At 36.5% G+C, this 25,208-nt stretch overlaps 1 long non-coding RNA gene across 1 annotated transcript in view; it reads right to left on the bottom strand.

The window, feature by feature from the left end:
• LOC145503581 (uncharacterized) overlaps positions 1-22,467 on the bottom strand; it is a 217,037-nt gene extending 194,570 nt beyond the window's left edge. Inside the window, exons 1-2 of the long non-coding RNA XR_014051574.1 lie at positions 22,306-22,467; positions 18,981-19,159 (exon numbers count right to left, since the gene is read on the bottom strand). This is a non-coding gene — a long non-coding RNA (uncharacterized LOC145503581). The remainder of the gene's footprint in view (positions 1-18,980; positions 19,160-22,305) is intronic.
• Positions 22,468-25,208: the final 2,741 nt, after the last annotated feature.

The raw sequence follows: 25,208 nt of genomic DNA, 5'->3' as shown, positions 1-25,208 counted from the left end.
CCTTGAACTGCAAGGAGATCCAACCAGTCCATCCTAAAGGAAATCAGTCCTGAATATTCATTGGAAAGACGGATGCTGAAGCTGAAACTCCAATACTTTGACCACCTCATGCAAAGAACTGACTCATTTGAAAAGACACTGATGCTGGGAAAGATTGAAGGTGGGAGGAGAAGGGGACGACAGAGGATGAGATGGTTGGATGGCATCACCAACTTGATGGACATGAGTTTGAGTAAGCTCCAGGAGCTGGTGACGGACAAGGAAGCCTGGTGTGCTGCAGTCGATGGGGTCGCAAAGAGTCAGATATGACTATGCGACTGAACTGAACTGAGGTGAACAATTATGTTAACCGCAGTTAGTTTCTCTAAGGTTCTGATTAGTTGTTTTGTCTCTGTAGAGTCTCTTCATGAGTAACAAAACTTAATTTTACTGTAATACATTTGTTAATATTTTTATTTATTTACCTTTAATATTTTCCTTCCTTCAGTATTTTAGCATGTGCAATAATAATAATATTGTAATGCTTGAATAAGATAGTAAAAGAAAGACATAAAGATTAGAAAAGCATAATCTTCTTTTTTTGTTTGGAGCCAAGGCAGGCTATTGTTAAATGAGTCAAGTAGCTCTAAACTTCCTGGAAGCCAAGGTAAAGGGAAATATGAGGGTTACACAACTATCTATCAAAAGAAGATACACGAAATCACCAAGAGAGACCAACCACAGCTCAGAACTCTGGGAGAACCAAACGTATGAGGTGGAACTGAGCAATACAATGGACACTAACTTCAACAGAAAATTTTGTAACTACAGAGATCTTCTCATATATCCATTTTTATATTGGTTCTGTATTTTTAAAGTTAGGGTATAATCTTTTTTTAAACTAATCTTTTTTATTGCAGTATAGTTGTTTTAGAAAAGCATAATCTTAAGGTCAACTTTTCTAGGAGTTTTAACTTTCTACTAGAAAATTTAAAAAGTAATTAGTATTTGCTTTAGTGGAAGATTACTATCAAGATATTAATCTATTACTTTCTGTAAAATTCAAATAGAATTTAAAAGTAAAATATGAAATTAAAATGTTACTTTAAAATACATGTAAGAATGCTTAATTAGAAAATTCTTAATAAAGACCTAAATACTGTCGATAAATATATCTATGATAGAAAGATAGAGAATCCTATAAAGACTTTAATTTTTCATAAATTGAATTATAGATTTCAATGCTGTTATGATAATAATCCTAAATTTTCCAGGAATCTTTCCAAGTTAATTTCAACATTTTAATCACAGAGCTAAGGTCCAAGGAGAATCAGTACACATCTCAAGAAAATAGATTGAAAATTAAAAAAATAAATAAAAAAGAAAAGAAAATAGATTAAAGCAGGAATATATACCATAATTGACATATTTAGATTTGCTATAACGCCCCTGCAATTAAAGTAGAAGGGAAATGATGCAGGGGTAACATACTAAGCACTGAAAAGTACAGAAATTCTAGAGATAGTTTACATATATGAAAGCTTAATATGTGAAAGTGAAATAGGATTTAAAAGATGGACTACTCAATAAACGATGTGTTGACAATTACCCATATAAGGTGTTAAAAGAACTGAATCTTTTCATTCTAACATACACAATTGATGGATGAATCTTTTAAACATGAAAAATAATTTTTTCAAATTATTATGGCAATGTAGAAGCATGACATTTTGATGATGAGGGTAGAATTATAAAGTAACACATATACACAGACACCTTAGTCACAACATCAAGTATTTCTAACATTATGCATTTATCTTCATCAGAAGATACTATAAAGATAGCAAAGAGAAAAAAAAAACACTAAAAGAGGAACAGTAATAGTAAAGAATACAACATCAAAAGATTGGCTTGGTGTTCAGCATATCTATAAAATCAATTCAGATGAATAAGGAAGTCGCGTTGCCAAAAAACAATCCTCAAAAAACAACCGCAAAAAAGCACTTCATAGAAGACCTAGTTTGAATGCTAAACAAATGAAAACGTATCAACTGTAATATTAATCAGGAAAACATAAAAAAGGAGTTACATTTATTTAACTTAATATTCATCAAATGGACCAAAATAGAACTGGCAAATGACGAGTGCTGCCGAAGATATGAAACAATATAGGACGATGTACACGACCTCATGTGCTTATGGAACTGTAAGGTGGCAAAAGCACTTTTCAACAGTGTCGTATTACTTAGTAAATTTGAATATGTGCATACCCAGAGAGGCAGAATTTCCACTTATGGGAGTTCCCCCTAGAGAAACAGTTGCATATGTATATGTACTGTATCAAGAAACATCCTGAAGGATATTCAAAGAATCACTGTTTTGAAATCGAAAAAAAAAAAAAAAAAAAAACGAAAAAAAAAATTCTAAAATCTCTTAGTAAGCAAAAAGACTTACAAAGGAAAAGGAAAAGGCAAAGCAAAAAGGAAAGCAAAAAAATGTCTAGTGGATATAAGAATAAAAATGTACAATTGGATACTATGTAATAGTGAAAATGAATCAACTATAGCTATATGAGTCAACACAGATTATTTTAAAGATATGTTGAATAAGTAAAACAAGCCAGTCAACGATCTATGCAGTATTATTCCACTCACATAAAATAAAAAAAAAAAAACTTGAAAAATAATTCACATATGTGAAATAATATAAAGAAAGCAAAGAATGACTAACATAAAAGTAAGAATATTAATTACTTTGGGTAGGAAACACAATTTTGGAGAGCTCAAAGCAAGTTTATAAGTTAATGTTAATATTGTTTTTAAGCTGTACATTGTGTGCATGTACATATATGCAAACATATTTAATGTACAAAATTCTTATATATAAATATTATAACCTACTGAAAATGTTTAAAAAATGCTATATGCACCTATTTCTTCTCTTTTAGTTGAAACAAGACTGAAGACTTACAGGTCTGTAGGAGCCAGGGTGTGTGGCTCAATTTAAAAGGCATTTACACACTGGGTACAACCAAAATCTGGACAAAATATTTTAACACTCATCAGAGGATTTAAGTTAAAGCTTATTTGTGAGGTAAATATTTTTCCCAATTTATAGTTGGGAACATTAAAACTAGTAAAGTAATGCTCAAAATTCTCCAAGCCAGGCTTCAGCAAGACGTGAACCGTGAACTTCCAGATGTTCAAGCTGCATTTAGAAAAGGCAGAGGAACCAGAGATCAAATTGCCAACATCCACTGGATCATCGAAAAAGCAAGAGAATTCCAGAAAAACATCTATTTCTGCTTTATTGACTAAGCCAAAGCCTTTGACTGTGTGGATCACAATAAACTGTGGAAAATTCTGAAAGAGATGGGAATACCAGACCATCTGACCTGTCTCTTGAGAAACCTGTATGCAGGTCAGGAAGCAACAGTTAGAACTGGACATGGAACAACAGACTGGTTCCAAATAGGAAAAGGAGTACGTCAAGGCTGTATATTGTCACCCTGCTTATTTAACTTCTATGCAGAGTACATCATGAGAAACACTGGGCTGGAAGAAGCACAAGCTGGAATCAAGATTGCTGGGAGAAATATCAATAACCTCAGATATGCAGATGACACCACCCTTATGGCAGAAAGTGAAGAAGAACTAAAGAGCCTCTTGATGAAAGTGAAAGAGGAGAGTGAAAAAGTTGGCTTAAAGCTCAACGTTCAGAAAACTAAGATCATGGCATCTGGTCCCATCACTTCATGGCAAATAGATGGGGAAACAGAGGAAACAGTGTCAGACTTTTTTTTGGGTGGGGGGGGCTCCAAAATCACTGCTGATGGTGATTGCAGCCATGAAATTAAAAGACGCTTACTCCTTGGAAGGAAGGTTATGACCAACCTAGATAGCATATTTAAAAGCAGAGACATTGCCAACAAAAGTCCATCTAGTCAAGGCTATAGTTTTTCCAGTGGTCATGTATGGATGTGAGAGTTGGACAGTGAATAAAGCTGAGCACCGAAGAATTGATGCTTTTAAACTGTGGTGTTGGAGAAGACTCTTGAGAGTCCCTTGGACTGCAAGGAGATCCAACCGCAAGGAGATCCAACCAGTCCATCCTAAAGAAGATCAGTCCTGGGTGTTCATTGGAAGGACTGATGTTGAAGCTGAAACTCCAATACTTTGGCCACCTCATGCGAAGAGTTGACTCATTGGAAAAGGCCCTGATGCTGGGAAGGATTAGGGGCAGGAGGAGAAGGGGACAACAGAGGATGAGATGGTTGAATGGTATCACCTACTTGATGGACATGGGTTTGGGTAGACTCCGGGAGCTGGTGATGGACAGGGAGGCCTGGCGTGCTGTGATTCATGTGGTTGCAAAGAGTCGGACACGACTGAGCGACTGAACTGAACTGAACATGTACGGAAGTGAAAGTTGGACCATAAAGAAGGCTGAGCACCAAGGAATTGATGCTTTCGAGTTGTGGTATTGGAGAAGACTCTTGAGAGTCCCCTGGACTGCAAGGAGATCCAACCAGTCAATCTTAAAGGAAATTAACCCTAAATATTCATTGGCTGGACAAGGACTGATGCTGAAGTTGAAGCTCCAATACTTTGGCCATGTGATACGAAGAGCTGACTCATTGGAAAAGACTCTGGTGCTGGGAAAGATTGAGGGCAAGAGGAGAAAGGGATGAGAGATGAGATGAGATGGATGGCATCACGGACTCAGTGATCATGAATTTGAGCAAACTCTTGGAGATAGTTAAGGGCAGGGAAGCCTGACATGCTGTAGTCCCTGGGGTTGCAAAGAGTTGGACATGACTTAGTGACTGAACAATAAATAAAATTGCAAATATTCAAATTTTGAAATGATATGAAATTGCAAAACATTGTGCATATAATATATCTTATAGATGGTAATATATAGAATGTGTGTGTGTTAGTTGCTTAGTTGTGTCTGACTCTTTGTGACCCCATGGACTGTAGCCTACCAGGCTCCCCTATCCACGGAATTTTCCAGGCAAGAGTCCTGGAGTGGGTTGCCATTTCCTTCTCCATATATATAGAATAGTTATGCATAATTTCTACATAGCATAATTTGTACATATATTTTCATTTTTTTGAACTAATAATTATTGAACACTTCTCTAGCTGTTGTAGCTATAGCAGTGACTCATAGAATGTATAAGACTGTAGGTGAGTCACTCACTCAGCAAACTGATAGTACAGAATATGTCAATTTGTGATAAATCTGTAATGTCAGAAAATGTTGGATTAGAGTATAATGAGCGCTCGCATGTGGGTTAGTATCTAAAGGAAAATGTCTAGAAACAATTCTGACTTGGGCAGAGAACTGAATGACATGAATGTATGAGAATAGAATATTCTGAATAAGAGCTTTCCAGATAGAAAAAAAAAAAAAAAAAGGAGAGAAAACACCAAATTAGAAAAAGACCTGGTCACTCTTAGAATGAGTTATTTTATTTTCACGTCAGAGTCATAGTCTGAGAACAGGTCATGCAAGAAACTGGTGAACATATAAACGCTTTTGAACTTAACCCTGAGAAAATTAGAGAGCTATTGGAGGATTTTGTGCAGGTAAGTGTCTTGTTTTAAACTAGATTAGTTGCTCTGTGAAAAAAACTGTACATACAAAAACGTTGAGGCCTTTTGGGTCCTGTTTCCATATTCCAGGCAAAAGATGATGGCTGATCAGACACCATTTGAGTTAATTATGGAAAAAGACACTGTGAGAAGTGGTTGGATTCTAAATACATTTTAATGGTAGAACTAACAGAATTGGTCAATAGGTTAGTTCTGAGATATGGAAGAAAGATGATGGGTGACTCTGGTTTTTGTCTTCAACCACTGAAAGGATGGAGTCACCTCTAAGGGACTTTGGGAGAAGTAGATCATTTTGTCCAAAATGCCATATCATACTGTGTAAATTGGTCTACAGTGTTGAGTGGGTTGGATGTGGTAAAAAGATATACCAAATTTTTATTAATTATAGATTATTCAAATAGAAAATATAATACAGAAAGGGAAGATCTCAAACTGAAGAAGACATTATTTTACCATGAAAAGGTACTACTGTTGTACGATAAATAATGGAGATGATTTTTGCAGTGCTGACTTTGGACAGCATTTCATAATTGGACATTAAGTGAAAAAAGCAAGATAAAAGTATGTGATAAACAGTATGAACCCAATTTAAGATATACCTGTCTGTGTGTGTTTGTATAAAACATCAAACTATATACTGGAGGTTTTGATGCTAATGATTTTAATTTTCATAATTTTTTTCAGCATTTTCCAAATTGTTATTGTTCAGTTGCTAAGCTGTGTCTGACTCTTTGTGACCCCATGAACTACAGGATGCCAGACTTCCCTGTCCTTCACTATCTCCCAGAGTTTGCTCAAACTCATGTCCTTGAGTCAGTGATGTTATCTAACCATCTCATCCTGTCACCCCCTTCTTCCCTTGCCCTCAGTCTTTCCCAGTATCTGGGTCTTTTCCAATGAGTTGCCTCTTCGCATTAGTTGGCCAAAGTATATGAGATTCAGCATCAGTCCTTCCAAGGTTTGATTTCCTTTAGGATTAACTGTTTGATCTCCTTGCTGTCCAAGTGACTCTCATGAGTCTTCCCCAGCACTACAATTCAAAAACATCAATCCTTCAGTGCTCAGCCTTTCTTATGGTCCAACTTTAACATCTGTTCCTGACTACTGGAAAAACCATAGCTTTTGATTATGTGGATGTTTTGGAGAAGGCAATGGCAACCCACTCCAGTACTCTTGCCTGGAAAATTCCATGGACGGAGGAGCCTAGTAGGCTGCAGTCCATGGGGTCGCTAAGAGTCAGACATGACTGAGCAACTTCACTTTCACTTTTCACTTTCATGCATTGGAGAAGGAAATGGCAACCCACTCCAGTGTTCTTGCCTGGAGAATCCCAGGGATGGCAGAGCCTGGTGGGCTGCCTTCTATGGGGTCGCACAAAGTAGGACACAACTGAAGCGACTTAGCAGCAGCTGCAGCATGTGGATATTTGTTGGCAAAGTGATGTCTCTGCTTTTTAATATGTTGTCTATGTTTGTCATACCTGAAGAGAAAAATATAAAGAGATAACAATTGGAAGTAGTAAATATTGACATAGATTAATGTGCCTTATTTTTAACTCAGAAAGTAACTTCCATGTACTACAATCACCTTGTATATTTGGTCAATATTTTATGGTAAGTATATGACTGACAAAGCACAGCACATGATGATTTTTTTCCTTTAATAAATGATCTCTATTATGTATTTCTTAGTCCTTATGAAGAGCCTCTATCTCCTAATTACCAATTCCTAACAAGGTATCAATATTACCTCCTAACACATCTAATACTTCAGATATAAGAGCATTGTCTAGTTGTGTTACATTTTAACAAAACAGTCCATTAAAGAAAACTGTAAAGAATAGTGATGATAAGTTTATGTCATCTTCACATATTTTTATGTGTAAAAATATTGCATTATATATATATATGATTTCTACATTTATTGAGATTGCTGTTTCATATTATTAATTTACTCAGCTATTAAAGCTTCAAACACACCAAATGTTGAGAGGTTAAAATACTGTCTTGTTATGAATAAAGTTTAATTGATTTATGTCTTTGTATTCTAGAAAAAACTAGAAAAACATAACAATTCAATAAAATTAAAAATTATAAAACCAAGTTTGGTATATTATTATTAACTAAACTCAGTATTTTTAATTTTACTAGTCAGTCCTTAATGTCTGTTTTCCTGTTCTAGGATATTATGCAGGATACCATTTGTACTCTTAAAGCAAATCCTCTGATACTCCCCCCTTTTTTGGCATTTTCACTATCTTTATAGTTTCTAGTATTTTAAAAAGCTTAATATTTGGTGAAATAAACCACACAAGCTAATGATTTCATCATATTTTCAGAAACTTTCCTAGCCCAGAATATCAATATGCAGATCTCTCAAAGTTAAATAACCATGGAAAAAAATAATGCATTTGTTGGTGGCAATAGTAAGTGTTTAAGTTCATTTCCTTCTACTTCTTTATATGTATGACTGTGAATCATAGTAAATCAAGTAGGAATTATGTTCTGGAGTTTCTGGAATCATTAAATAAATTTCGGTGTGTATGTGTAGAATTTTCTCACTAGCTTATCCTTAGGTGACTGTAAATAAGAAACTAATCCACTGAGGACATGCTCAGTTCTGGTTGCTCCAATATATATCATTTTCACCTTTGTTCTTTTGATTACATTTCTTCCACTATATTCTACAAGTAAAAGCTAGAGGTGAAAGTTTAATGAACACTTAACTACTCTTAAAAATCTAATACATAATTTTCAGTGATGTTGGGCTTATTCTTTGCTAGTTAAAAAGGGGGGGGGGAGGAAGAGCAAATCAAGTTTGCTTTCCAACTCTGAAGATATTTTTTAGTAGCACTTAAGAACTAAAGGGGAACAGTGATTGATAAGATAATTAAATGATTAAAAATTATCAGGCAAGAACACAGATAAGTACAAATGAGCAAAGTGATCAAATATACTTGATCTTAAAAAATTACATTTTCAAATCACATAAATTACAATTCTTGGGGCATTATAGAAATCTGTGTTTTTTTGCCTGTAATTTTTTTTTCAATTTTTTTAAAGCAATGTCTGTGGTTCCTCTCTTTATCCTTCCCTCCCACTAGTGTCATGATTTTTAAACCAGGCAATTACTTCATCATCTATGTCATTTTTCTTATTTTATATCTTTTTTCATGAATCAAGAATTTCAAAATTATTAATTATTAACTTTCTTTGTTTTTCATAGTCTTTTTGTGATTTTTACAAGCATCATGTAAAGCCAAACACATTAACAAAGGGCAGTGTGTAGTGTCATATATGCTTGACTGAAAAGGAAGAATTCTCATAGGTCATGGGCAGTCGGATAGTATTTCCAATCTAGGTGAAATTCAGGACTTCACAATTACAACAGGATACTCTGTGCTGTAGAGCCTTAGTGTCTAAACCATTGATATCAAATTAACATTTGAGGATGTAAGTCTTTCAGGTTATTAAAGTATAATTTAGCAAATTGGTTTTCTAAATGCAACAATTTGGACATTAGCTAATAGAACTCAAAGTAATAGTAATCGTAAAACATGTGGCCAATCTTTAATAATGACATTATCGCTTATGAATACCTTGAAATTTCTTCTACTTTTTTTTTCTCCTGTCCTTATTCAGATTACACTTCCACTTCACTTTCAGCTCATGGTTCTGGTTTTCTTACTAAACAGTTGCTTGCTGCTTGTCCCTCTGCGATGTGACAGTTTGTGTTTTCTGGGTAGGGAGATTTACTTTAACACCTGCTGGAGAAATCCAGGTCCCACAACTATTACTGCCAATAGTCCTGAGTGGACTGTCTCTAGACTTTACCAAAGGATGAGTTTGGATAATGATTTTGGGGTACAAGCATGAGAAAACTCATCAAAATTTTTATATAATAATATCTGATTTGAGTTAGAGTGCAGAGTACTGTGGCTTTAACATCAACTTTAAAAACGTGACTAAATATATTTTAGATGTTTTAATTATGTTCACATTGACTATATCTACATTTCAAAACTCTTCTAACATTAGGAAAAGATCTGAAAGAAACAAACTGTGTTTTGATTACTAAGGGAAACTGTTAAATACTGAAGCATGTTTAATATGCAAAGATATAAATAAATGTTAACATTTATTAACATTTAACAAATCTGATACTCCTTTGAGATTTTCCTCAACAGGCAAAGAATTGATGATTATTCTAAATATCAAATAAATAATGAATATTCACAGTTCAGTTTAGTCACTCAGTCGTGTCCGACTCTTTGCAACCCCATAGACTGCAGCACGCCAGGCCTCCCTGTCCATCACCAACTCTAGAGTTTACTCAAACTCATGTCCATTGAGTCAGTGATGCCATCCAACCATCTCATTCTCTGTTGTCCCCTTCTCCTCCCACCTTCAATCTTTTCCAGCATCAGGGTCTTTTCAGGTGAGTCAGTTCTTTGCATGAGGTGGCCAAAGTATTGGAGTTTCAGCTTCAGCATCAGTCCTTCCAATGAAAATCCAGGACTGATTTCCTACAGGGCTTACAGTATTTTCCTAGGTTTAGATACATTAATTTAAATTCAGTAAGAATTTTTTTGACTGAATACTTACAGAAAAGTATTATTTTATACATTTTAGAGGGATTTTTAAAGACATGCTGAAACAGAGAAGGAAATTCAGGTAGTCAGGAAGAAGGGTGAGCAGAGACACAGGGGAAATTATTTTAAGAATGAAAAAGACTAACTAAACAGGACCCAAGATCTCCCTATTTCAAATGTTCATCCATTTAGTATAATAAATATCTCCTTGGTCAGGGATCAAAATTCTGAACCTTAGAATTAATTCTACTTTGCCACTGTCACCAATCTTGAGGTCTCTGGAAAAAATTAGCATATAGCACACATACAAGACAAATTTGAAACTTTCTTAACATAAGATCTTTATTTCTGGCACCAGCATAATCTTGGACTGGTTTAGGCCAGAGGAAGAAATTCCTTTGCTCTGTGTTAGACATTGTTCCTAGAAGCCCACAGTAAGTGTTGATCAAAAGCTCTCCTTCGGCAGCTTCCAACTTACATTTTTATCTAAAATTTTGCCACCATTATCTTTGCTGACTGATAATAAGAAACGAGAGTGCATGGGAGAAGACACAAAGGAAAATGAAGAGAGAAAGAACTGAAAATTGTTTGAGAATGATTCTCAAGGTAAATGTGATCTGTCCTATTCAGGATTATTTTACACATAAGCCTTGTTCCCCCTCCACTTGCCCAGTTGACCAGTGAGGAAGACCTCTCCTAGAGGCCAGATTTTCTAACAGGGACAACACCACAGCAAAGGGTCTATAAAAAACTTTTTGTTCAGCTCATTATCTCCTTCCTCATTGAATGAGGAATGAAAGAAATAATCCTGAAATTATTTTTTCAGGGAGTGGAATGTAAAGATACTGAAGCATGCTGAACAAGAAAATGATGTGTAATACTCATTTTAAAAATAGGGAAAAAGGGGGAAAGGGATAAATAAAGTTAGTCTGGGCACAGAGAGATCAGTTTGAATGCTTGTCTGTTTTTATGAGAATCTAAACAGGCAAACAAATAGGAAGAGAAAGATGAGAGAGATAAGAAATGTCAAAAATTAAAATCTTCTAAGAACAGGTACAGTTTGAATTACCCAGGTTTCAAGAAAGTAAAGAATTTAGGATGATGCTCAGATCTTTGGCTTTGATAGGGGAAATTACTGGGAAAACAAATTAGATTACATATTTACATGTGAAAGAAAAAGCTAAAAATGCTTAGATCCCTCTCCCTAGCAACAGTTAATGTCTTATAGTGATTATTACTTCCTCAGGCTAAACAAATAAACAACAACAAAACCTAAAACCTGTTTTAATGTACTAATATCCCTGAATGAAGATATCAACTGTCATTTAAATAAGAAAATGATTAGGCTGTGAACATATTGGCCAATCTACTCATTTGCTGATCATCATCAGGCATTAGCTGGTTGCCAGACAACTACATGTTCCAGCTGGGAAGATTCTCTCATGCTAACCGAGGATTGAGTTCAGTTCAGTTTAGTTCAGTTGCTCAGTCGTGTCCGACTCTTTGCGACCCCATGAATCGCAGCACGCCAGGCCTCCCTGTCCATCACCAATTCCCAGAATCTACCCAAAGCCATGTCCATCGAGTCGGTGATGCCATCCAACCATCTCATCCTCTGTCGTCCCCTTCTCCTCCTGCCCCCAATCCTATCCAGCATTAGGGTCTTTTCCAATGAATCAACTCTTCGCATCAGGTGGCCAAAGTATTGGAGTTTCAGCTTCAACATCAGTCCTTCCAATGAACACCTAGGACTGATCTCCTTTAGGATGGACTGGTTGGATCTCCTTGCAGTCCAAGGGACTCTCAAGAGTCTTCTCCAACACCACAGCTCAAAAGCATCAATTTTTTGGCACTCAGCTTTCTTCACCGTCCAACTCTCACAACCATTCATGACCACTGGAAAAACCATAGCCTTGACTAGACGGACCTTTGTTGGCAAAGTAATGTCTCTGCTTTTCAATATGCTATCTAGGTTGGTCATAACCTTCCTTCCAAGGAGTAAGCGTCTTTTAATTCCATGGCTGCAGTCACCATCAGCAGTGATTCTGGAGCCCAAAAAAAGTCTGACACTGTTTCCACTGTTTCCCCATCTACTTCCCATGAAGTGATGGGACCAGATGCCATGATCTTAGTTTTCTGAACGTTGACCTTTAAGCCAACTTTTTCACTCTCCTCTTTCACTTTCATCAAGAGGCTCTTTAGTTCTTCTTCACTTTCTGCCATAAGGGTGGTGTCATCTGCATATCTGAGGTTATTGATATTTCTCCCAGCAATCTTGATTCCAGCTTGTGCTTCTTCCAGCCCAGCGTTTCTCATGATGTACTCTGCATAGAAGTTAAATAAGCTGGGTGACAATATACAGCCTTGACATACTCCTTTTCCTATTTGGAACCAGTCTGTTGTTCCATGTCCAGTTCTAACTGTTGCTTCCTGACCTGCATACAGGTTTCTCAAGAGATAGGTCAGATGGTCTGATATTTCCATCTCTTTCAGAATTTTCCATAGTTTATTGTGATCCACACAGTCAAAGGCTTTGGCATAGTCAATAAAGCAGAAATAGATGTTTTCTGGAACTCTCTTGCTTTTTCGATGATCCAGCAGATGCTGGCAATTTGATCTCTGGTTCCTCTGCCTTTTCTAAAACCAGCTTGAACATCTGGAAGTTCACGGTTCACATATTGCTGAAGCCTGGCTTGGAGAATTTTGAGCATCACTTTACTATTGGAAAAACCATAGCTTTGACTATATGGACCTTTGTTGTATATTGATGACAGATGTAATCAAAACAAGGTCTTCCAGTTGTAGATCACAAAGCTAGACCTACTTCTAAAGCCCAGTGTCTTCCCCATTACATTCATGTCTCAGTACTCACAATGGCATATGATTGCAAAGTAAAACTACAAATCCTGGAAAAAGTGTAAGATTTCACAAAATTATTGAAAGTGACATTGGAGAACTACATTAATCATTGATAATGATAAACTGCATTAATCACTGGTAACTACTGGTGACACTGGTTCAACTAAAACCTATCACTGTGGTCTTAAGCAAGTTACATAATCTCTCTATGCTTCTGTTTCTCCAGATATAAAATGAAAATAATAAGATTTTACATCAAAGGCTATTCTGGGTTAAATTAATTAACACATTAGTATATTACTTGTAGAGCTTTGAAGTGTCTGTGAGGCTGTCACGCATTCAGTAATGGAGTAAATAGTTAATCTTTCTAAGACTCTATTTTTCTTAGATCAAAATGGAACTATTAATATCGACTGTGCTGTGAATATAAGGTAATATAGTTAAGAGCCCTACGACACATCTGAGACTGGTGAATTCTGAGAGATATGTCTCTCAATGTTCTCAGGTTAAACAAGGAGTAGGGAGTAAATGAGAAGTGACAGAATTACAAATCACTCTGATAGAGAGTTGCATTTGAACTGACTGCCCAAAGTTGGACTGAAATAATCTGAAAAAAAATTTTTTTTTAATTTGACATAAGACATCTACCTTTAACTGGCCAATTTAAGTTCAACTGCACCTAATCAGTAGGACAGGTGCTATAAAACTGTCACAAGATAGTAACAATGCTAAAATTTTTTTCTTAATTATAACATGCAAACTTTGTGAGAATACCAAGTAACTGGTAAATTTCTAAAAGTAAACATTCCTTATGCTTTTTATTTTTCCATGTACAGTATATAACAGTGATGTTGATGTTCTTTAACAATTCAACACTGTAACTTGGTTTATATCTTTGGAAGTGTGAATTTCTATTAGCACAATACTTGAAAACAGGAACAAAAAGATATGTAACAGTTGTAGGCTTGTTTTTATTCCTCCCTGTCTTCATGGTGTAATATGAGTTTTATTTCCTATCACACAGAATCTTGCTAAGGTTAAGGCCACATGCTTGACTCTTAATAAAATGATTTTTCCTGGTCATTTTTGTTGTTATTTGGCTAAGTGCTCCAGGTTTACTTGTACTTTTACATTATAATAGGGGCAGAGTAAATCTATAAGTGATAGCTTCCAGGCTGAAACACACAGCATCAACAATAGGATGTTCTGTCATCTGTGAATTAAGTAGCAGTTGGCCTCAGCCATTACTCATTAAAGTAGAGCATTCTGTCATTCTCTTTGATAATAAAACTGTTCATATGCTTATAATTGACAGATAGGCTTAATTTCTGCTGGTTACAGTGCTAAATGAGCAAAGCATTGAATAGGTTCTTATTTTTTAAATTGTACAGTGGACTTTGCTTAGTCATGAAACAGGGAGTTGATAAAGTTACAAAATTCCCTCTGATAGAAGATAATTATTTATTCAATCTCAATCAAATTTCTTAAAAGTTTTCATTGAGGAAGAATCCTTTTCCACTTGAATACATCTTTCTAAAGAAATAATAAATTTGTTATATCACACCAAACACTAGAGATTACAAAGATTATTCTATTATAGAAAGAGCTGCATTTATTTTCCTTTGCTTTTTTTGTCACTTCCACCAACTCCTACTTGAAATTTAAATTAATGACAAAGTATAATTTCTAGAAAACTGCATTGTGTGTAAACCTGAAAGGATGTTTTGAAATGGATCCGAAAAAAAGAGGAGTCCTTCCTTTATTGCCATCAAGTCTGAAGCAAAAGAAACATTTTAGCAATCAACAAAAAACACTCCTGCATTTTAAGTTGCTCAGGCTGTAGTTCCTACTGTAAGACCATGCTTAGTAAATCTTTAATCCAATTTTCTGTTGAGTAGGGCTGTGTTCCCTCCCTATTGTTTGTCCTGAGACCAAACTATGGTGGAGGTAATGAAGATAATGGTCCTTCAAAAGGTCCCATTCATGCACTGCCACATTCAGTGCCCCTGACCCTGAAGCAGGCCACCACCAATCCACGCCTCCTCCAGAGACTCCTGGACACTCACAGGCAAGTCTGAGTCAGTCTCTTGTGGGGCCACTGCTCCTTTCTCCTCAGTCCTGGTGCACAGAAGCTTTTGTTTGTGCCCTCCAAGAGTCTGTTTCCCCAGTCCTGTGTAAGTTCTGGCAGCTCTATGGTGGGGTTAATGGTGACCTCCTCCAAGACGGCTTATGCCACACCCAGGTCTGCTGCACCCAGAGCCCCTGCCCCTACAGCAGGCCACTGCTGACCCACACCTCTGCAGGAGGCACTCACACACTCACAGTCAGGTCTGGCTCAGTCTCTGTGGGGTCTCCTGTTGAGCACAAGGTTTTGTTTGAGTCCTCCGAGTGTCTCTGGTAGGTATGGGGTTTGATTCTAAATGCGATTTTGTCCCTTGTACCATCTTGATGGGGCTTCTCCTTTGCCCTTGGATGTGAGGTATCTTTTTTTGGTGGGATCCAACATTTTCCTGCCAATGGTTATTCACCAGTGAGTTGTAATTCTGGAGTTCTCGCAGGAGAAGATGAGTGCACATCCTTCTACTCTGCCATCTTGATCTTACTGAATCTCTTCTTGATACGTTATAGGGTGTACTGTCAAGGAAATTTCTTTTTGCTTCTCATTCTAAACACATTAAGAGGAAGAGGGGAAGCCAAAACTATTTTATCAAAATTTTTCAACAATGAAAACATTCTTAATCAGAAAATCCAGTTAATTGTAACACTTTAATTCTTAGACAACTTTAATAACAAGGAAAAATAATACATGGTGGAAAGTAAATTTAGTTATGCCTTTCACTGTAGATACTGTCTTTTTCCTCACACTATTCACAATCTCTACATCAATTCCTACTATGTAATACGTGCTTAATAGATGCTAGTTATGAATATTTTCAGTATTATTATTATATCCAGGGTTCTAAAGATATTTGTTAAGAGAATGAGTGAATGGAAATTAAGATTTAATTTTTGTTATGTTTATTTTCAATTGTGCTTTATAATTACCAAAATAAAACCCTTATGATTGTAGCTATTGCTAGTTTTAGTCTAAGAAGGCAAATCCTTGAGTATTACTCATATAGATTTTAGAATTTTCTCCCTCTTCTTCATATAGATTACAATCATATATCTTTTTTAACTTTATTTTTAATTGAAGGATAACTGCTTTATAGTATTGTGTTGGTTTCTACCCATACTATCTTTCTTTTTAACATTAAGAGTCTTTTGGTTCTTCTGCTAAGATTGCTATTATTCTGGTGGATAACGAAATAATATGCAATACTGTGTTTGCAATTCATTTTTATTACAGAATTATATATATACACAACATATATATTCCTAGTACAATTAATGCTATTTCACATCCTTATGCCTTGAAAGGAGAAGCAATTTTTTAAATCAAAAAAATAAATCAATGAATAGCATATGCTATATAAAGCAGTCAACAAACACAGGTTCAGCAATTAGTAAACCCATTTTACAATAAATTTCAGTCACTGATATACAGGAAATCATATTCTTTTAATGACTTAGTTGCAGGTGAAGTGTGATTAGAAGCTTTTCAAAGATTCATTAAGCATTTGACCTATTAAGTAATTTTTAGTTCACTAAAAATTTGCTAGAAGTTGAGAAGGGTTTTGATAATCTCACACACATATGCATGATCTTTCTCTCTCTCTCTCTCTCTATATATATATATGTATATATATATGCAAATGGTATGAGAGACAAATCAATTATAACCCTTATATCTTCATTATTTTAAGTAACCAGAATGTTGTTATTAAAAAGGCAAGACTTCAGCTACATTAAGTCCACAGAAAAGAGTTATCACAGTTCTAACATAGGCTCACAACATAGTCAGATCCTGAACTTGACTGAGACTATCCAGTCTTCTGAAAATTCCCCTCTCTTCTTTTCTTATTCTTAAATTCTATGTCCTCTGGTTGTTGTCATGATTTTTAAGTCTTCCTCAATCCTCCCAAGCAAAAAAATTCAACTGACCTAATTGGAAAGCCCTGAATTCTATTTCTTATTCTTTGATTACTAGCCATGTGACTGTGTTTAGTTACAAATAACAAAGTAGACTCTTCTTTAAAATAGTTGAATTCTCAATGTTCAAACATAGCATAAATGCCTATATATTACATACACACAAACAAACATATGTTGTATTTTGAATGGGTAAGTTTTGGCAACTGATTGACAAGTCCAGAAATTAAACCTTCTCTTGGAACAATAAGACCATTAAATGAAATAGTGCATTACAACCATGCCTAATATAGGAAGTACTCAAAAATAATTATATTATTATAAAATCATCTACAACAAATAAATATATGTAAAGTTCTAAGGAAACCTCATGTAGGGAAGATCACATTCGTGGATGAGATAAATCACAAAGCATTAAAATATAATCTGAGTCCTTAGGATGTGTAACAGTTTACCACATCCTACTCCATGTAGCTGAATAAAAACATCACATTTTTAAAACATAAATATTTACAAGGACAACACAGTAGATCAGACTTAAATTGAAGAAAGTAGGGAAAACCACTAAACCATTCAGGTAGGACCTAAAACAAATCCCTTATGAATATACAGTGGAGGTGATGAATAAATTCAAGGGATTATATCTGGTAGGCAGAGTGTGTGAAGAACTATGGACAGAGGTCCGTAACACTGTACAGGAGGCGGTGGCCAAAACCATCCCCAAGGAAAAGAAATGCAAGAAAGCAAAGTGGTTGTCTGAAAAGGACTTACAAATAGCTGAGAAAAGATAAGTGAAAGGTAAAGGAGGAAAGGAAAGATATATCCAACTGAATGCTGAGTTTCAGAGAATAGCAAGGAGAGATAAGAGAGTTTTCTTAAGTGAACACTTCAAAGAAACAGAGGAAAACAATAGAATGGGAAAGACTAGAGATCTCTTCAAGAAAATTGGAGATACCAAGGGAATATTTCATGCAAATATAAACAACAAAGGATAAAAACAGCAAGGACCTAACAGAAGCAGAAGATATTAAGAAGAGGTGGCAAGAATACCACTATATAAATGATATAAAAAAAGGTCTTAATGACCCAGATAACCACGATGATGTGGTCACTTATCTACAGCCAGACATCTTGGAATCTGAAGTCAAGTGTACCAAAGCATTACTATGAACAAAGATAGTGGAAGTGATGGAATTTCAGCTGAGCAACTTCAAATCCCAAAAGACGATGATATTAAGTGCTGCATTCAGCATGCCAGCAAATTAGGGAAACTCAGCAGGGATCACAGGATTGGAAAAGGTCAGTTTTCAGTCCAATCCCCTGAAAAGGCAATGCAAAGGAATGTTCAAACTAAATGAGCATAAAATTATGCTCATTTCACATGCTAGCAAGGTAGTGCTCAAAATCTTTCAAGCTAGGCTTCAACAGTTTCTGAACCAAGAACTTCCAAATGTACAAACTGGATTTACAAAAGGCAGAGGAACCACAGATCAAACTGCCAGCATCTGTTGGATCATAGAAAAAGCACGGGGATTCCAGAAAAATATCTACTTCTGTTTCTTTGACTAAGCTAAAGCCTTTGACTGTGTCCTAAGTTCCCTAAGGCACTAGCAAAAGCACCAGGGCCATGCAGAGTGTGGGCATGCTCAGTTGTGTCTGACTCTTCGTGATCCCATGGACTGTGGCCCACCAGGCTCCTCTGTCCACATAATTCTCCAGGCTAGAATACTGGAATGGGTTGTCATGTCCTTCTCCAAGGGATCTTCCCAATCCAGGGATCGAACCCACATTTCCTGTGTCTCCTGAATTGGCAGGGGGATTCTTTACCACCAGTGCCACCTGGGTGTGGATCACAACATCTGTGGAAAATTCTTAAAGAGACAGGAATACCAGACCACCTTAGCTGCCTCCTGCGAAACCTGTATGCAGGTCAAGAAGCAACTGTTAGATGGACATGGAACAATGGACTGGTTCCAAATTGGCAACGGAGTACATCAAGGCTGTATACTGTCACCCTGCTTATTTATCTTCTATGCAGAATACATCATATGAAATGCTGGGCTGGATGACTCACAAGCTGGAATCAAGAATGCCAGGAGAAATATCAATAACCTCAGATATGCAGATCATACCAGTCTAATGGAACTAAAGAGCCTCTTGGTGAAAGTGAAAGAGGAGAGTGAAAGAGCTGGCTTAAAACTCAACATTCAAAAAACTAAGATCATGGCATCCAGTCCCATCATTTCATGGCAAATAGATGGGGGAAAGCGGAAACAGTGACAGATTTTATTTTCTTGGGCTCCAAAATTACTGTGGACGGTGACTGCAGCCATGAAATTAAAAGACGCTTGCTCCTTGGAAGAAAAGCTATGACCAACCTAGACAGCATATTAAAAAGCAGACACACTACTTTGCTGACAAATGTCCATCTAATCAAAGCTATGGTTTTTCCAGTAGTCATGTATGGATGTGTGATTTGGACTGTTAAGAAGGCTGAGTGCTAAAGAATTGATGCTTTTGAATTCTGGTGCTGGACAAGACTCTTTAGAGTCCCTTGGACAGCAAGGAGATGAAACTAGTCAATCCTAAAAGAAATCAACCTTGAATGTTCATTGGACGGACTGATGATGAAGCTGACACTCCAACATTTTGACCACCTGATGAGCTGACTCACTGGAAAAGACCCTGATGCTGGGAAAGATTGAGGGCAGGAGGAGAAGGGGTGACAGAGGATGACTCTACTGCCTCACAGACTCAATGGACATGATTTGAGCAAACTCTAGGAGATAGTGAAGGACAGGGAAGCCTGGCATGCTGCAGTCCATGGGGTCACAAACAGTCGGACAAGACTTAGTGACTGAACAACAGCAATCTGTACAACTGAATATACAGCATGTTGAAAATAATAAAATATAGATGGGATGAAACTAACTTGGAGACATTTTGCCACTGGATGATAAACATGCTTTCTAATATAGTTAGAATGATATATTAATTTAACATACATAAACTATGAGCTAAGGAACAAATCTAGTTAATAGCATACTGTCAAGGTCAATCTTTATTTTCATTTTCTTACTCTATTATTCCTTAATTTCAGTAGCCTTTTAAAAATCATATCAAAGCACCATTCAAATACATTACTGCTAATTTTCTTCAACAAGCAAACAAACGATACAATACAATGAAGTAACAAGAAATTTTTATGATAGCAAAGCATGGATGTGTACTCTGTGGGATGTGACACAACACCTCTTCTTGTTATATTTTGAAACAGATTGGAAAGGATTCACCCTACCTCCAATTATGAAAAATGGTAAAGGCCATTAAAATGTCTGGATAAGTTAAAAAAAAAATCATACCGTATTTGTTTCTGTGAAATTGTAACATAAGAAAAAATGAACAGATTAACTCTATAAAATGGACTTAATTTCAATCCCTCACCATTTAAAAGAGAATAACAACCTCTACCACCACAACAAACAACAAGAAAAGCAGCTTCTGGCCTATTCAATGGAAAAATTTTAAGTGGAAAATTTAATCCAGAATTTAATTATTCAAAACTCAGAAACACTTTCCTCTATCAACTGTATCCCCATTTCAAAAAGATAGTTTTCAAAGACCTCAGAATTTCTAGGTTTGGGAAAGGCATTTTCTGATATTTTGATATTCACTTGTAAATTCAATGTTCAAAAAAAAAAAAAAAGGATATCTCAGGTTACTCTAAATTGAAAAATCTAAGATATTAATGGAAAAAGAAATATGCAATGGCAGTTGGCCATGCCTTAATGATTTAACTTGGCATCTGGTCAAATGACCTGGGCAAATGTTCTTTTGAAAAATGTCATGGAGTTTTTTATTAATGATGAATATTAAAGGTCTCAAACCATACTCATCTTAAAGACGACTACTTTAGCAATCTCAGTTCTGTCAAAACTAGGTTTTGAATGACTTGATCCTCATAATCATCAAACTAGTTCTGCATGTAAATATAGTCTACTTCAGCTTCTTCTCAGGCATCCAAGTCCTTTTGTAGGATATGAACAAAACATGTATCCACAATTGAAATCTGTATATATTTCTTCAGGAAAGTAGGAGTTAACACTTAGTTGCTTATTGTGATGCTGAATTTTGTGGACCTGAAATTTGCAAACCGAATTTCATGGACTATGTAATTTTTAGGTATTACTCATTTCTTAATACTACCTGACTTCAAATGTCTTAATACCAGTGAAGTGCAAATTAACATAAAATATTGACAGTAAGAAACAGTCTTGTCTTCAAGAGAATAAACAAATTTGAGCAATAACAACAATAGCATAATTTAAAAATATCTTTTCATTTTACTTACAGCTCATATGTACACCATGCTCAGCATTTTCTTAGTGCTTTTTATGAATTTTCTCATTTACAATTTCTAAGTGAAACTTAATGTGGGATAATAGCACAAGATCACAGAGCTAGTAAATTATGGAACCAGAGTTGAGTGGTGATTTTTGAAATGATTTTAAATTCATCATAGGAGTGCAAATTCTGGAATGTTAAAGATATTCAAATCCCAGTGCTATCACTTAGGAGCACTGATACTACCTGCAATTTATTTAACCTCTCATCATGCCACGGTTTTCCTACCTAAAATGGCAATAATATTAATAATATCTGCCCCATAGGGTCCCATAAGAACTAGATGAGAGGATAAATTTGATGCTCTTAGAAAACTGTGGTGCTTATAATGCACTGCTTTATTATTATTGCTATTGTTATTACTTTATCATTATTTTCTATCTATTGCATTATTTGAATATTACAGACTATTTATTTTATATTGCTTTGACAACTCTTTTTATAGTTGTTACATTTCATATACCACAGGCATGTACTAAAAAACTTGGGATTTATCATAGGTTGGTATAATTTCAGAAGGTAAGTTTTCTGCTATTCAGAAACTAGGAAATATTAATTTTTTAATAGAAATTGGGAAATTTCTTCAACAAAAATTTACTGACCAATAACCGTGGGGAACGGGTGCATGCAGGGAAAGGAAACTTTATTAACAAGCACAAAACAGGTCCCTCCTTCCAAGCGTTCACGGTTAAATGTGGAGACCAAAGAGGAAAAATCACTACAGCCTCTCCACGGGTTGTTTGCCATCCTCTGAGAGCCCACTTTCCCACACAACTTCAAAATACGGTTTCAAAAGGAACACCAGTTTAAATCACTTGCCTGCTTAGAATTCTTCCATGGTGCCGCTGTGCTCTGAGGATTAAAAAAACACCGAATCCTGAAGGCCTCAGGAAGCCCGGCCGTGCTAACGGAGAAGACGCCGTCTCATCAAGGAAGCCTCTTGCTTCTGCCCGCTTCCGCAGTCCATAGGCTTCCGCAGTCAGCTGACTTCCCCAAAAGGGGATTTGATTGGTGATCGCGGATAGGGGGAGCTTGCGTGGCCGGGCCGCTCCCACCAGCTGTACCTTTAGAACCTCAGGACTGCGGTAGGCTTGCGTTCTTGTAGTCTTTCCTTTCACAGTCTACTGAAGCTTAATTGACATTCAGTAATTGCAAGAGGACAGTCATTAATGACTTTTGACATAAGTATACACACATGACCCCATCACCACAGTTAAGGCAGTGAACATCATCCTCATGGATGGATGGGTGGAACATATCCATCATGCTCAAAAGTTTCCTTCTGCACCTTGGTAATCCTACATCTTGTCTCTCCATGCCGTCCTCACCTGAAACCACTGATCTATTTTCTTTCTCCCTAGATTATTAGTGTTTATTTTCTAGTGTTTCATATAACTTAAAATAAACTTTTTTTTTTACTGCTTCAGACAAACAAATGAAGAGATTCCTGACTCAAGAATACATAATTAGGAGATATCTTAATTCGAGATATATTCTTTTTTTCCTCAAACTTTTAACTTTTTATTTTGCATTGGATATAGGGACTTGGTGAGCTTCCTGGTGGCTCAGACAGTGAAGGATCTGCTTGCATTGTGGGAGACCCAGGTTCGATCCCTGGGTCTGGGAGATACCCTAGAGAATGGCATGGCAACCCACTCCAGTATTCTTGCCTGGAAAATTCCATGGACAGAGGAGCCTGGAGGACTATAGTCCATGGGGTTGCAAACAGTCAGACACGACTGAGAATACACACACACAGGGACTCAGGCATACATATACATGTATTCATTCTCCCTCAAACCCCTCTCCCATCCAGGCTGGCATATGGCATTGAGTTGAGTTCCATGTGTTATACAATAGATCTTTGTTGGGTATCCATTTTGAATATATCAGTGTGTCCGTGAGGCTCCCAAACTCCTTAACTATCTCTTCCCCTTGGGCAACCATGAGTGTATTTTCTAAGTCTGTGAGTCTCTTTCTGTTTTGTAAGTAAGTTCATTTGAAACATTTCTTTTTAGAGTCCACATATAAGGGATGTAATACGATATTTCGCCACTTAAGATATATTTTGATTGCAATAAACATGCTTAGCATAAATAATAAATAACAATAAAATATAAAAGTGAAATATAAACATAAGGCAAGTATATGTATCCAAAAATTAGGTTGATTCTAAATATACCATATAAATAATGGAATGAGGAGGGGGAAGGAAAAGAAAATTTAAAATTATTGAGTGCCTACATGAATCAGACTCTAGAACAGTTTTTAAAATATATCTCTGACATTTTGCTCTTTTTCTTTTTTTTTGCTACCATGAGAAATTTTTTTATTTTATTTTATCTCTTTATTTTGTACTTTGGCATAGCTGATTAACAGTGTTGGGGTCTCAGTTTTTCTTAATCCTGTAAGTATTCATATCCAAGTCCTGCCAATTCATTTCTAAACTGCATTCACTTCTCTGCACTGCTTTCATCACCAACTTAGTCCAAATTATCACCATCTCCCATCTTTATTACCATGATTACCTTTCAACCAGCCTACATTCATCCACATTGGCTGCTCTTTAATTTCTTTTCCATAATCATAAAGAAAACATATTTTGGCATTATCTATTAAAGTGTATAATGTAGAATATACTTTAAACCAGTAATTCTGTTTCTAGGGTTATCTTGCAGCTCTGTCTTGCAGCTCTTTGAGACCATGTCCGTGTGCTCAAAATATAGGTAGAAGTGAATATATTGTTTTACTGTATGTAGTATTGTATTGTTTTCTTCTTCCAGTTGCATGTATTGTCTTTTTTAATTATGTTGAAATAATATTTTTAACTCAAGTTGGGGAATGTAATAGCTCAATGAAACTATTTCAAAAAGATATAAGACAAGTACAAAATCTCTTTTCAAAAATATGTAGTATTTTTCCTCAAGTATTATCTAACAAGAAGTGAAGCAAAGAGAACACTAGCTGAGAGTGGACCCAAGTACCTGATCAGCAGAAAAGAATATATACGACCACGCAAGACTCAGTAGGATGAAGGAACTAGGGGGAAAAAGAGGCGTGTTAGTAGGACTGGATCTGCCCTCGGTGAGTGCGGGAACTGAAGCAGAAGTCCAATCCCCACACTGGGGCAACTGTCTGAGTCAGAGGAGAAACATTTAAGGCTGAGAGTGAAACAGCTGATCTGTGGCAGCTTAAATGGAATGAGAATCAAACAGTCTTTGCTGCAGCCATATATATCCCCTGACAGGGATGCAAGTCCCCTGGGAGGTGCAGCGACTGGGACCTGGAGTTTAGGGATTGTGGAGTGATCCCAGGGTGAGGGCTGCTGTTGACTGTGGAGAGACGGATGGAGGGCATGTGAGGGAGGAGTCTGTGGTGGGAAATGCCTGTGGAAGAAAGCTGGGCAACCATGGAAGCAAGGCAATACTGCTGAATTATGCATAGGGAGTGGAGCCATCACCATAGCCTCTCTGCCCACACGCCAGCAGCTAAACAATGGAGAGGCTGGCCCATGAAATGCCTGATGCACTGAACTACAGAGTAGGACCCCAGCCTAGAGGGGGCCCTCTATGTGCCTGACGCCCCAAACAACAGAGAAGGACCCCAGGCAAGGGAGCCCTCTAAGTGCCTGTATGAGCAGAGTTATGGAGAAAGACTGGCCAAAGAGGCCTTCTGATCACCAGCTACAAGAAGCTAGAAAAAAGACTCTGATAGGACCATAA

Source organism: Giraffa tippelskirchi, chromosome 4 (assembly GCF_054371585.1).
Source record: "Giraffa tippelskirchi isolate mGirTip1 chromosome 4, T2T-mGirTip1v1.2.pri, whole genome shotgun sequence".
NCBI classification, from domain to species: Eukaryota; Metazoa; Chordata; class Mammalia; order Artiodactyla; family Giraffidae; genus Giraffa; species Giraffa tippelskirchi.
The sequence above is the reverse complement of the archived record's forward strand: the minus strand, read 5'-3'. Positions and strand labels throughout refer to the sequence as shown.